General features: G+C 45.1%; 1 pseudogene; it reads right to left on the bottom strand.

The window, feature by feature from the left end:
* LOC127675551 (ubiquitin-conjugating enzyme E2 variant 1-like) overlaps positions 1 to 2959 on the bottom strand; it is a 30780-nt pseudogene extending 27821 nt beyond the window's left edge.
* Positions 2960 to 14748: the final 11789 nt, after the last annotated feature.

Here is a 14748-nt window from a genome sequence, read left to right as displayed (position 1 = left end):
AAAAAACCAAAATAAAAAATAAAATAAAATAAAATAAAATAAAATAAAATAAAATAAAATAAACAACATCCAGCTTTCTGTTGTATAGAAGCTCATCTTAGCTTCACTATGTTAAAGTAAGGGAATGGAAAGACTATTGGATGCAAGTGATACCAGGATCCAAGCAGATATTACTATCCTAGGATCTAATACAGTAGACTTTAAACAGAAACACAAACAAACAAAACAAGATATGATGAGGAAGGACTATTCGCACAGCATGTAGGTACCAAACTGTGACACACCCAACTTCATAAAAATTAGATCAGAGTTAACATGATACAGACCATCTTCAAGGCACCAAAAATAGCGGATGCCCTTACCACACATCCTCCAGTAGACTGGTTCTCTGGACAAGAAACAGAAAAACATCAGAAATAAACGGCATTACACATCTAATCATCTTAAGGGATATCTATGTCCATATCACCCAAATGTCAAAGAATATAAACGTATTGAACACCTCAGGAAATCCTCCTAAAACAGACCACGTCCTGAAATAGGAAGTAAACCTCAATGCAGTTAGAAATATTGAGATAACTCCATGCATCCCATGTGCCTACCCTGGAGTGGAAACTAAAACGAACAGCACAGGACTTCCCAGTACTTAGACACATACAAGCCCATAGAGATTCAGCAATCCTGAAACACACATCAAGAAAGGAAGGAAATGAATCTCTGAATTAAATGAAAATGACAGGACACAAGAAAATCTCGGATAAATATTAAGCGTAGTCCCAGGAGCGATATGTTTAGGTCTAAAGTCCTACATTTAAAAGACTCAGAATGAGCTCGAAGGACCAGCTGAATGAGCAACTCCGGAATTTGGAAGAACGGCCTGGAGAGAGCCCAGCAGGTGAGAACACCAACTGCTCTTCCAGAGGGCCCCAGGTCTCCCTCAAGTGGATGGCAAGAAATATTGAAAAGTGGAGCAGAAATGAAGGAGACAGAAACAAACGCAAAGAACCAGCAAATCTAAAAGCTGTTGTTTTTCTTTGTTTTGTGTTTGTCTTTTGATCGTTCTTTTGTTTTGGTTTGATTTTCTTTTGCAAACATAAATTAAGATAAATTAAGAGTGACAATGTTTTCCCAACTCACCAAATGAATGAAAAAGACAAAATGAACAGAATCACAGACGAACAGGGAACCACTGAAACAGACTCCAAGGAGATTGAGAACATTGTAAGGAAATACTTAAAAACATATACTTCATTAAGTTAGAAAATCTAACAAGATGGATGAGTTATTAGATTCATGGGAACAAGGAAAGTTAAACTAAGTGGACATGAACATTTTAAACAAATAAGGAAATTGAAACAATTTAAACAGTCCTTCTGACTGAAAAATGCCCCAGCCCAGATGGATTCACAGCAGAATTCTAACAGAGAATCAAAGATCTTCAACCAGCTTACAAAGATTTCACAACTGGAAGCAAATCAGCACTTATACATGCTTTCCAGGGAGCCAGAATTACTCTAACCACAGAACACTTTAATAAACAACAGCAGTAACAACAAAAAGCATCCTGCGAGCCAATGTATCTCAGCAATATAGACTGAGATTTCTTCCATAGAATACTTGGAAACAGAACACAAGCACGTATTAAAAAGATCATATGCTCTGTGGGGCCAGTGAGCCAACATGGCAGGCTTGGCACACAAACTACAATACACTTGCAAAGCACAGGAGACCCACCCTGAAGGGTGCTACTGCCAAAAGCAAAGGCGAAAAGTGAGATGGGAGAAATGGAGGAGCTGAGCCTGGCGTACAGTGCATGTGCTGTGGGGGGAGGGGGAAGTGGCCCTGTGACTGCAGTGACTGGACAGAGGGAGAGGGCTGAGGTTGATGGTGGATCATCTTTTGCCCAGCGGGGTCGCCAGGATGGTGGGCTGCAGCCCAGACCTTAAGCAGATGCAGGCTCACGCCCCCAACAAGCTGCCTGGGCAAGAGATCACCCTAGATCTTGGCAATGATGGAAGTCCGAGATGAGGAACACTCAGAAAGCTGGATGGATGTCCTCGAAGGACAGCAATGTCCTGGGATGCTGCAGAGGTCCAGGTTTGGGTCAATGGCCCTGATGTGCCTGAGGTCTGGGTTGATGTCTCCAGACTGTGTTGTCACCTGATGACATATTTATGTCCTATGGATATCCATTGCTTGGTTGATGTTCTGAGGCTGTGATGCCCTGCCCTGCCCCCGCACCCCTCCCCGCTGGGGAACACACTGATGTGAGTGGCCTGCCCAGCTTCCTGAGAACATACTGAGGATCTGGTCCTGGCTACTGCCTTTGTCCTGTCTATTTCCATGCCCTTAATGGGTTCTGACTGGGACTATCTCCCCAGCCATGGCCGGAGCTACAACCACAGACCATGTGGAAGTCTGATGTCTATGACAGCCTGAAGCCTTGTTCATGGCTCTGGGCCATACATGCTGGTGGCCTGTGCTGCCCCCAAGGCCCATGGTAATGTCTGGCCTATATTGCCCCAGAGGACCATGTGTGGGTCGTGGTCTTATTCCAGCCTGCTCTGTGTTGATGTCCATGTTCTATGCTACCACTGAGAGCCTTGCAGATGTTCATGATATGTGGTGTAGCAGGAAGCTGAGTTGTTATTCCTGGGACATGCTGCCACCAAAGGTCACATGGCAGCTTCTGGGGGACATAATTTTCTGAGTGGTTTTCTCTGCCACCCAAGGTCATGGTGATGTCTTCTCCGTGTTGACACTGAGGGCCATGTCTCAGTGTGGCCTGACTTGCCACTGAATGCCAAGTGGATATCCATGATTGATGCTGCAGCTGGAGCCACACCGATGTGTATGCGCTCAGCTGCATCAGACTGCCATACCTGGGCTGGTGGCTCTTCAGTAACTGGGACTTCTGTTCCTGGTCTATGCCGATGCCAGAAACCATGTGGAAGCCCATAACGCATGCGCCCTTGGTCCATGCTGAGTAAATAAGCTAATTTCACAGTGCTAATGACCACAGTTACATAGCTGAGAAAGAGGAACATGGAAGAATCCTCTGACAACCCCCATCTCCACCACAGCAGTTACCCCTCTCCAAATAGCAGTAGTCTAGATAGAAAGCCATCAAAGTGAACTCTTAAAGACTGCAATAGGATGCTGGGATGTCACCCTCAAAAGCAGGTGACTTCCAGCAGGGCTGCAGGACTCAGAGGACTCACCTCCATCCAGGGGCCAGGCCTCAGAGAGTCTGAACTCGTCCCAGTGGAGGTGAAGATTAACAGAAAGTGCCGGGCTTTGGGTTTTAGTTTGTTTCCTTGTTTTTGCTAGAGGGCGTGGTAACAAAGGTGGAGGAAGGAGAGGGAATTACTAGGAAGCAAATGTGAGAGGAATATATGGTGTGGAATCCCCAAAGAGTCAATTTTATTATTATGTGGGGAAAACAATCATGCATCACATTCAAGGTGTCTTCATGAAGGAGAGGCTGGGACTGTTCATTCACATAAGTCAATAAGTGTAATAATTAATATGCATGGATTGAAAAGAAATTTACATGATCATCTCAATAGATACAAAAAAAGGCCTTTCAGAAAATTCAATATATCTTCAGGGGAAGGACACAAAAAGATGAAAAGAATTCTCATGGGCCCAGCAAAAACAACAGTGTAAAAATGAGCATTACACCAAAGGCAATGTAGACAATTGATGCAATTCCAATCAAAATCCTCACGACATTCTTCAGAGAAAACTTAAAAACACTTTAATTGATTTGGAAGCACAAAGAGCCCAGGGAGTGATAGGAATTGCGGAGGGGTGGAGAGAGGGATGCCGGACACAGGACCATTCAGATTTCAACAGACATTGCAGATCTGTGGTAATAAAAACAGTGTTGTCCTGGTCAAAGCACAGACATGGAGATGGAGATCAATGGATTCAAAGTGAAAACTCCAAAGTTAAGTCCAGGTAACTACAGGCACCTGGTGTTTGAGATTGCTGGGAAAAACACCCTGGAGAAGAGACAGCATCTTCATCCTCTGGGCTGGGACAGCTGGATGTGGATACACTGAAGAATGGGATTAGACCAAAATGTTTCACCCTGCACTAAAACCAACTCCGAATATATGGAGGTCCTGAAAGTGAAAACCTGAATTGATGGAGCACCATACGGGGCACCCTACAAGGTACAGGCTCAGGAAAGGACTGTCTGGATAGGACCCGGGGTTGCCCAGGAATCAAGAGCAACAAGTGACACACAGGACCTCAGAAAGCTCAAAAGACGCTGTACGGATATGGAAACTATCAAATGAAGAAGAAGCCTACTGACAGAAGAGAATGCCTATCCGTTATACATCTGAGAGAGGAGCAATATCCAGAAGACACAAACAACTTCAAGTTATGAGAATTAAGAAAGCATATGTCACAGTTAAAGAGCAGGCTAAAGCTGTAAACAGTGTACCCTTAAAAGAACAAATAATGGCCAGAAATTATTTTAAACACGATCAATACCCTAATCAATTGAGCAATGCAAATTAAACCTACCATGAGCTCTCATTCTTACCCCACTAGCAATGGCTCCTTTTAAGAAAGCCACAGGACAGCACTGCTGTGGGGAAGTGAGAACTCTCCTTCATCAGTGGTGGGAGGGCAAACTGGTGTAGCCACTCTGGAAAGCAGTGTGAAGGATTCTGGTAAAGCAATACAACCCTCCACAAACCCCAGCTGTGCCACTCCGTGACATTTGTCCAAATGCCTGGAGTCCTACCCCACACATGCTTGCTCAGGGATGTTCATTGCTGCTCTAATCAGAGTCCTCAAAAACACCTTAAATATGCCTCAACTGATGCGTGCATATCGAAAATGTCGGACAATGTCCAGGGTATTTATTTACTTATTTTAATCTGTTTTCCTTCTTTATTAATTTATTTACTCACTTTATAGCCCTATTCCGTCCTCTGTCCCTCTTCTCCTCCCAGTCCAACCTTACATATCTCTGCCCCCATCACCCCCTCCTCTTGTCTTCAGAGAAGGGAAAGCTGACCCTTAGGTACCACCTCACCCTGAGACATGTAGTCACAGCAGGACTAAATGCATCCTTGCCCACTGAGGCATGAACAGTCAGTCCAGGTAGGGAAAGGAGACCCCATGGCAGGAAACAGAGTCAGAGACAGTTCCAGCCCTAATGGTTAGGGGACCCACAAGGAGACCACCTGCACATCTGCCAGGGTCAGGCCCCTGCCAATGTCCAGGAGCCCTAAGTCCTCTACACTCAACCCAGCTCAATCCACCAGAGAAAAGAGAATAACAACCCAGAAAATGACAACAATAGATTAGTCTGGCACATCAAGTCTCATGGCCTAGGCACACTCTCTCCCCCTGAGGCCAGAGGAGGGAATCCAACTAGAAGAATATATCCCACATACAGACAACAGGTATTTGGTACAGCCCCTGCTGCAGTCGTTTGGGACCAACATGAAGACCAAGCTGCACTTCTGGTACATATGTACAAGGAGGCCTAGGTCCCACCCATGGATGTTCTTTGGTTAGTGGTTGAGTCTCTGAGAGCCCAAAGGGTCCGGGTTAGATCCTTCTGTTGGCTCTCTGTGGAGATCCTGTCCCCTTTGATGCCTGCAATCCTTCTTCCTCTCCTTCCATAAGGGTCCCCAAGCTCCATCCACTGTTTGGCTGTGGGTGTCCGTATCTGGCAGAGTCAGCTGCTGGGTGGAGCCTCTCAGACTCCTGTTGGTAGGCACAACAAAGTGAGCTTGGTACTGTCAAGGGTTTGTGCTTCCCCACTGGATACGCCTCGACTTGGTCCAGTTATTGGTTGGCCACTCCCTCCATCTATGTCTCATCCTTAATAACTGCATTTCTTGTAGACAGGATGTTTGGGTTGAAAATTCTGTGGGTGTGTTGGTGTCCCAATCGCTCCAGCAGGATTCATGCCTGGCCACATGATGTAGCCTTTCCAGACCCCATATCCCCAGTGCTGTAAGTCAAAGCTAAGGACGCCAAATCTCCATTGATTCTTGGGTGCCTCCCTCATCCCAGGTCCCTGTCTCTTCCTGGAGATGCCTAGTAACACCCAGTCAGTTCCAGTTTCCCATTCATACTAATGGTCATCTGGTCATCTCCCCAGGCCTGGTCATCCCCCAGACCCTGTCATCCCCCAGTCCCTCTCCACACCCTCCCCAGAAACAGCCCCCCCCATCCCTCCCTCCATTCCCCCTTTCCAGTGAAACTCAAGCATCTTTACTTGGAGGGCATTTTCTTAATTAGTGATTGATGTGGAAGGGCCCACTTCATTCTGGGTGATACCATCCCTTTGTAGGTTATCTTGTGTTCAGTAAGAATGTGGACTGAGCAAACTAGGAGCTAACAAGCCAGGAAATAGTGTTTCTCAGAGGCCTCTGCATCAGTTCGTGCCTCCAGGTTCCTGCCTTGAGTTCCCACACTTTTTTCCCTCAGTGACAGAGAAAGACATGCCGGGAAAGTCTAATAACTCTTGGAATGTTTGAAAAGGCTATAGTAACTTTATTTTATAGTTCATTAAAATGCAATATAGATATTAATTCAAACATACTAGATGAAATCAAATATCATGTATATGTATATATAAGATATATGTGTGTATGTAGATACATACTCATGAATATAAAGTTTTAAGAAAGTAATTGCAAGTTGAGTGAAAATGCTCCTATCAAAAACAACAGTCTATCAGAATTCCCAGTGTGAGGCATGGCAAACTTCCCTAGTAGTTACTGCTAAGGGGCTTGAAAAAAGCCCAAGGATTAGTAAAGGTTATTGGCATTGTCTTTAATTGTCCCAAAGGACTTGAAACTAAAACACAGTTGTTGAAACCTCCACAGATTTCAGACAATGAAATGTGTCTAAACAGAAAGCCTCCTCTTTGAGGATTAGTTGTTACATAAATGGAAGGACCTATTCAATCTTCCTGGGGACAAAATCAATCAATACACCTATCTGTTTATAACACAGATCATAGCAATAGCCAAAATGGCAAGATATCCCAAAACATGCAATAGTAGACTTATATTCTTAATGTAACCAATAGATGATCTGTTATTGGGTAAGGAAAAAGGAATGAAGCCCTGAGGGCCAGCAGAAAGAATGGAAACATACAACAGGAGATAGGAGGTTGGGGGACTCTCCAGAATGCACCAGAGACCTGGGAGGTGAGAGACTCTCAGGACTCAAATAGAAGGACCTTAGATAAAATGTCTGACATTAGGGTGAAGGAATTTATATAGCCCACCCCCAGCAGGAAGACAGAGCATCAAATAAGGGAGAGGGGGGCCATCCCACAGTTACAACTCTGACCCCTAAGTGTTTCTGTCTGAAACAATTACAGGGATGGAAATGGAGAGGAGCCTGAGGAATAGTAGATCCAGTGACAGGCCCAAAGTGGGATCCAGCTCAAGGGGAGGTCCCAAGTCCTGACACTATTACTGAGGCTATGGAGCACTCACATAAATGGACCGAGCATGACCACAATCCAGAAGACACAAGCAGCTGAAAGAGTCAGTTGCAGATACTTGCACTCATCCAATGGACAGAAAGAGCTGACCCCTGTTGTTGTATTAGGAAAAAGCAAGAAGAAGCTGAGGAGAAGGGAGAAACTGTAGGAGGACCAGCAGTCTCAATTAACCTGGACCTCTGAGATCTCCCAAACACTGGGCCACCAACCAGACATCAGACACCAGCTGATATGAGGCCCCCAACACACATATAGTAGAGGAATGCAGGGTCTGTGTTCATTCAGAGAAGATGCACCTAACCCTCAAGAGATTCGAGGCCCTAGGGAGTTTAGAGGTCAGGTGAGGTGGGGGCTGGGGTCATCCATGTGGAGACAGGGGGTGGGGAGGAGGTATGGGATGTGGAACAGTCTGATGGTGGACAGGGCAGGTGGATAAAATAAGAAGTGTAAAAAATTAATTAATTGATTAATTAAAGCTCAGTCCATGGGTACAGGCATCTAGTACACATGCAGCCTTGAGCAAACTATGTGCTGAAGTTTAATTTCCCATTCCGTAGTCAACATATGTACTCATATTTATTTCAAGTGTGTCAACCTCAGGATTTTATGAATATAGCAGTTTAAAGGAGAATTACACATTGTCTGAGTCAAACTGAACAAATAAGTAGCAGAGCCTCTTGTTCTTATTTTTCAGAATTTTAAAGTTTACATCCATGGCATGCAAACACAGGAACTTTAGTTCACGACATCAAAATGGAAATTTGTGGAGCTAGATGATCCTTCAGTCAATAAAGTGCTTGGAATCCAAGTATAAGGATCTGAGTGCAATCCCTGTAAGTTTTGTTTTTTAAAAAAGCCATATCTACAGGTACACAGATGTGCTCTCAGTGCATGCCGGGGTGACGGAGACGTGGGAACATCCATGTTTACACAGCAAGTTCCTGACCAATAAGTGTCAAAGAATAAGGGAAGATAATATAAAATAAAGTGTGGATAGCATCCCAGCATAAACCAGAGGTTGTCTTCTGTTCTCCACCCAAACGTACATGCCCATGACCAACCCCTACTCAAATATGGAACATAACCCCAAGAGGGAAGAACAGGATTACAGATTTGATGAAAAGTATATGCAGCGGATTGTGAGATTCCTCACCTTAGTTCCAGCCCTGGGACTTGAAGCTCGGTGAATAGAGGGTGGTGCACTCTGCAATCTCCATGGCTCTCAGTTACTAATCTAGGAACATGGGATGGGCATCACAGGGATCCTAAGAAAGTTGTCACTGAAAAGGGAAAATCCTCTCACCCATGGTCAGACCTCAGATAAAAAACTGTGGAGCTTTTCCATACCACGATTAAAAGGAAATCAGGCTGGTAAGCTGACTGCCTGGTAAAGGCCACTGAGCCTAATGCCGTGAGTTTGATCTCTTAGATCCATGCAAAAGTTACCATCTGATTTCCACACATAATCTAGGGCATATGTTGCCCTCCTGGAAAAAATAATAAAAGTTAAACAAATTAATATAAGAAATGGAAGGGAAGATAGTATCCTACAAAATTAGGGACCCGCAAAGAATAGAATGGCTCTTGAAGTCCTGAAATCAATGTGCTGTCCTGGGATGGAGTGGATCACTACAAACTTTGGTGGAAGCAGAGAATGGTTTATGACCTCTCTCCCAAGTAGTTATGGTATTTTGGAAATGTGAGAATAAAACCTGTGATGATGACTTTCTTCTTTTTTAGAGATTTATTTACTTATTTTATGTATATGCGTACACTATAGCTATACAGATGGTTGTGAACTATCATGAGGTTGCTGGGAATTGAATGATTTATTTACTATTTGTAACTACACTGTAGCGATCTTTAGACATACCAAAAGAGAGCATCAGATCCCATTACGGATGGTTGTGAGCCACCATGTGGTTACTGGGATTTGAACTCAGGACCTTTGGAAGAGCAGTCAGTGCTCTTATCCACTGAGCCATCTCGCCAGCCTCTGATTATGACTTTCTAAAAGTTTAAATAACCGGAAAGATAGAGAGGAGGCCAGTTAAGTTCTGCTTCTTCATTCAGTCTGAAAATCCCAGAAGAAAATGCTGGGTTAAAACTCACAATCAAGTTGCCTTTGGAATATAGGACAGAGCTCTCCAGAGCAGCTACTGTTGTTTCTGCTACAGAAAACTTTCTGAGGAACTAAGAGAGATACCTTTCCCCAAATGTTTTAATCTCTGACATCATCTATCTTAACCTCCTGTTTATCAACTGAATGTTCATCTTGTGAAACAGCTGCTGGCCATCCCAATCCTGGTGGCCTCCATGGGAGCTGGTGGGTGCATTGTATGTGGGCCTTGGTGTCAGGGTGATGGATAGATTATATTCTGATGGAGCTTGTGTGGGCTTTGGGCAAGAGAAGATACACTGACCTTATGTGGGACACAGAAACCAACTTGAAACACGGTCCTGTGCCCCTCAAATGCAGGCAGGGCATTTTAATGATTTAAAAAAAAAGGGGGCATTTTTTTCACATGGAAATATAGCTTAGTCAGGAATCCAGCTATACCCAAGGCTGTACCTGATAACCACAACCCAGAGACATCAGTCACTAAAGATGACCAAATACAGTCACAGAACTCCATGATATTAACTGGACAGTCGCTAAGCAAAGGCCAAGAGAAATACTCAACTCTGCACATCCAGAGAGAGGCCACCCTGAACTTTCCTGTTGCTGGAGAGTCTCCCCCAGGTTCTTGACCCACAAGTCAAAGACTGCTGATAGAGATTGGACCTGACCTTTAGGAAGAAACATCACACAGCTGAGGAGCCTGGGGAGAAAGACTTAGGACCAGAGTTAGAATTTAAACTATGAGACTTGGGTGTTGACTGTCAGCATACTAAAATATAACTTTCGGTAAACTAACTTTGCTGATATACCTTCTTGCTCAAGATGCATAGAGCAAGTATTCCATCTCTTTAATAGGTCTGGGGATTGCCCTCTTCCTGTAACACAGTGGCAATCAGTGTGGACTTTGGTAGCCCTTCAACAATGAGGCCGGAGATAGTGTTTAATCAGATTCTGAGAGGCTGAGGACTGGAATTCCTGAGGGCACTGAGGAGCCCAGGCAAGCAGAACAAGGGACAGCACTGAGACAGGAGCTGGGGGAAGCTGAAGGAGACTTCCTGAGCTGGGCAGTCCATTCTATGAACCCTAGAACTTGATCTCATGTGCCTGTCTAAACACTGCTAGATACTGAAGCCTTGCATAGCTATGAATCTTACTCTTATGCCTCCCCATAGGCAATGGATGCTATCTGCTTCAAAGGAATTTTTTAAAGATTGTAGAAAAGAAGATAAAGCAGTGCCTAGTGCAGCGTGGATGATGAGTACAGTCTGTAAAGGTTAGGCTCGGGTTTATGCTGTTTGTTGGTAAAGTGTGGCTTTTCACTCTGTTTAATACTCGAAATTGTTTCGAGTCTACAAAATATCTGTCATTTGTAAAGTCATAGAAGAATTTCTGAATGTAGACTGTAATTCAATGGGAATCCGCATCAGGAAAATTGGAGTCTTTTGTCTTCCAGCCATTGCATCCCTGGGGGAACATCTGCTTGCTGAGTTAACTACTGGAGATCCAATTTAAGTCCACTGCTATCCCTGAGGGGAAAGGGAGAGTGGAATATGGATAGTTGTTGAAAGGCTCACAATCCTATATTCCCTGGAGAAAAATAACACCTACACACACACACACACACACACACACACATACATACACACACACACACACACACACACACACACACACACACACACACACACCTGGGGAGAGAGAGCTTCTCCAGGGTTGAACAATCTTCATTTAGGCAATTCACACACTCTAGAAGAAAGATCACAGTGATCCTTTGGGATCCCTGGAACTTGGTTCACATGGTTCTTTCAGTGGATGTCTTTCCAGTCCTCAGTAGACACTTGCTGTCTCAGGGGGAGCAAGAGTGAGTCTCAGGCTAGCACTGAACCTTACACTTCCCACCTTCATACAGCAACAGGACCATTCTCACTGCAGTCAGGGCAAATGGCCTTTCAAATTATGCACTGAGCTGGCAAGGGAACCATCTAGCTACTTGGGGGCTTTTAGAAAGAGAACAGGGAGGGGAAAGGGGGAATGTGATCAGGTATCAGGGCGAGGGTCAGGACTGAAGCCCTGAGGGCCAGCAGGAAGTATCATAATTGGCAACTGCAGGAGGTAGGGGGTGGGGGACCCTATAGAATGTACCAGAAACCTGAGAGGTGAGGGATAACCAGGACACAGAGGAAGAAACCTTAGATGAAATGCCCAAGAGTGGAGAGAGGGAACTTGTAGAGTCCACCTCCAGCAGAAAGACAGGGCACCAAGTGGAGGGATGGGGTTGCCATCCCACACACAAAACCTCTGACCCAGAATTGTTCCTGTCTGAAAGAACTGCAGGGACTAAAATGGAGAAGAGACTGAGGGAAAGGAGGTCCAGTGACAGGCCCACAAGGAGAGACCCTAATGCCCGACACTATTACTGATGCTATGGTGTGCTTGCAGACAGGAGCCTAGCATGGCTGCCCTCCGAGAGGCCCAACAAGGAGCTGAAAGAGTCAGATGCAGATAAACCCAACCAATGGACAGAAGCCTGGGACTCCTGTGGTTATATTAAGGAAATGCTGGAAGAAGCTGAGGAAGACAGTTACCCCCCACCCCCCTGAAGGTCTCTCAGACACTGAGCCACCAACCAGGCAGCATACAGTTGCTGGTTCAAGGCCCCCAACACATATATGGTAGAGGATTGCCTGGTCTGGCCTCATTGAGATAAGAGCCAAATCCTTGAGATACTTGAGGCCCTAGGAAGGGTGGAGGGATTGTGTGTATGTGTGTGTGTGTGTGCGCGCGTGTGTGTGTGTGTGCCTGTGTGTGTGTGTGTGTGTGTGTGTGTGTGTGTGGTGTGGAGGACATCTTCTTGTAGATGGGGGAGGGGCAGGAATTGGATGAGGAACTGTCAGAGGGTTGACTGTGAGGGGCATAACAACTGGACTACAAAAACAGATTAAAGAATAATAAATAGAGAGAGGGGAGGAGGGGGAGAATAGAGATGTGTAGCCCAGTTGGCCTTATACTTGTGATCTTCCAGCCTCTGTTTCCTTTAGCAAATCCCTATATCTGATAGTGGGTAATATCCAAAATACATAAAGAACTCAAGAAGTTAGAATCCATAAAACCAAATAACCTAATCAAAAAATGGGGTACAGAGGACAACAGAGAATTTTTAACAGAGGAATCTCAGATAGCCAAGAAGCACTTAAAGAAATGTTTATCATCCTTAGGCATCAGGGAAATACAAATCAAAACAACCCTGAGATTCCACCACATGCCAATCAGAATTGCTAAGAACAAAACCTCAGGTGATAACACAGGCTAGCGAGGATGTGGAGAAAAGGGAACACCTCTCCATGGGTGGTGGGATTGCAAGGTGGTACAACCAACCACTCTGGAAATCAATCTGTTGCTTCCTCAGAAAATTGGAAATAGTTCTATCTGAAGACTCAGCTATACTGCTCCTGGGCATACAACCAAAGATGCTCTATCATACCAGATAGAAACTTGCTCCACTATGTTCATCGCAGCCTTATTCATAATAGCCTGGATCTGGAAACAACCCAGATGTCCCTCAAGCATAGAATGGATACAGAAAATGTGGTTCATTTACACAATGGAATACTACTCAGCTATGAAAAAGAAGAATATCATGAAATTTGCAAGCATATGAATGAAACTGGAAAATATTGTCCTGAATGAGGTAACCCAGATCAGAAACAAGCAGCATAGTATGTACTCACTGATAAGTGGATATCAGCCAAAATACACAGAATTCCCATGATACAGCCCACTGTCCATAAGAAGTTTAACAGTGAGGAAGGCCCAAGTGAGGGTGCTTCAATCCCATTTAGAAGGGGGAACAAATTAACCACATGTGGCAGAGGAAAGGAGGTACCTCGTGGGAGGGGGAAGGGGAAAAGGGTCAGGATCAGGTATGTGGGGGGAGACAGGGGAGAAGCCCAGAATCCAGGAGAATTAGTGGAAATATGCAGATTCTGGGGTGGGAGGTGGGGGCACCCTCTAGAAATACCCAGAGACCTGGGATATAAACTGCTCCCCGGACTCACCGGGGTGACCTTAGCTGAACTGCCCTACAGTGTGGAGATGGCGCCTGAAGAGTCCACCTCCAGTGGATAGACACGGCCCAGTGGAGGGATGGGGTCACCAGCACACCTTCAAATTTTTTGACACAGAATTGTTCCTCACTAAAACAAATGCACGACAGAAATGGAGCAGAGACTGAAGGAAAGGCTGTCCAGTGACCAGCCCAAGATGAGATTCATCCCATGGGCGGTCGCCAGATCCTGACACTATTACTGATGCTGTGTTTGACACCATAATGCTTGCACCCAGGTGCATAGCCCTATTACTGATGCTGTGTTTGACGCGATAATGTTAACACACAGGACTCTAGCATAAGCCTGCTCTGAGAGGCTCTACCAGGAGGTTACCTGACAGATGCAGATACAGCCAACCTTTGCACCAAGTTGTTGACCCCTATGGAAGAGTCAGGGTAGGGAATGAAGGGCCTCAAGGGGATTGCAACCTCCTAGGAAGAACAACAGCTTTAACTAACCTGGACACCTGGGAACTTCCAGAGTGTAAATCACCAACCAAAGAGCAGACAGAACCTGGTCCCCAGCACACACACACAGACAGACACACACACACACACACACACACACACACACACACACACACAGGAGAGGACTGCCTTGTCTGGCCTCATTGGGGGAGCATGAACCTAACCCTGTAGATGTCCTGGGGAAAGGGGATGTGTGTGAGGAAGGAAGGGGGGCAATTAGGTGGGTGAGCACTCTCTCAGAGGCAAAGGGGTAGGAGAAGGGGGTGAAGGACTCTTTGGGAGGGCACTGGGAAGGGGGCAACATTTGAAATGTAAATAAAGAAAGCAATTTAAAAACAAAACAAAAACAGTAACAAAAAAGAGACTAGATGGAACAGGAATACATGAAAATGGAAAATATCTTTCCATGAAGTCAGTAATCCTTACCAAAGTGAACTCTCTCCCCCACAAAGACAGCTATGAATATCTTCAATTTAAACCAGAGCAGACTGCCTCTCTGGAAACATGGCCAAAATGACTGTAGCCAGGACATGGTAATTTCAAGTTAGCCCAGGCTTG

This window comes from Apodemus sylvaticus, chromosome X (genome assembly GCF_947179515.1).
Source record: "Apodemus sylvaticus chromosome X, mApoSyl1.1, whole genome shotgun sequence".
In the NCBI taxonomy this organism is placed as follows: Eukaryota; Metazoa; Chordata; class Mammalia; order Rodentia; family Muridae; genus Apodemus; species Apodemus sylvaticus.
This window is presented reverse-complemented; position numbering and strand designations above follow the sequence as displayed.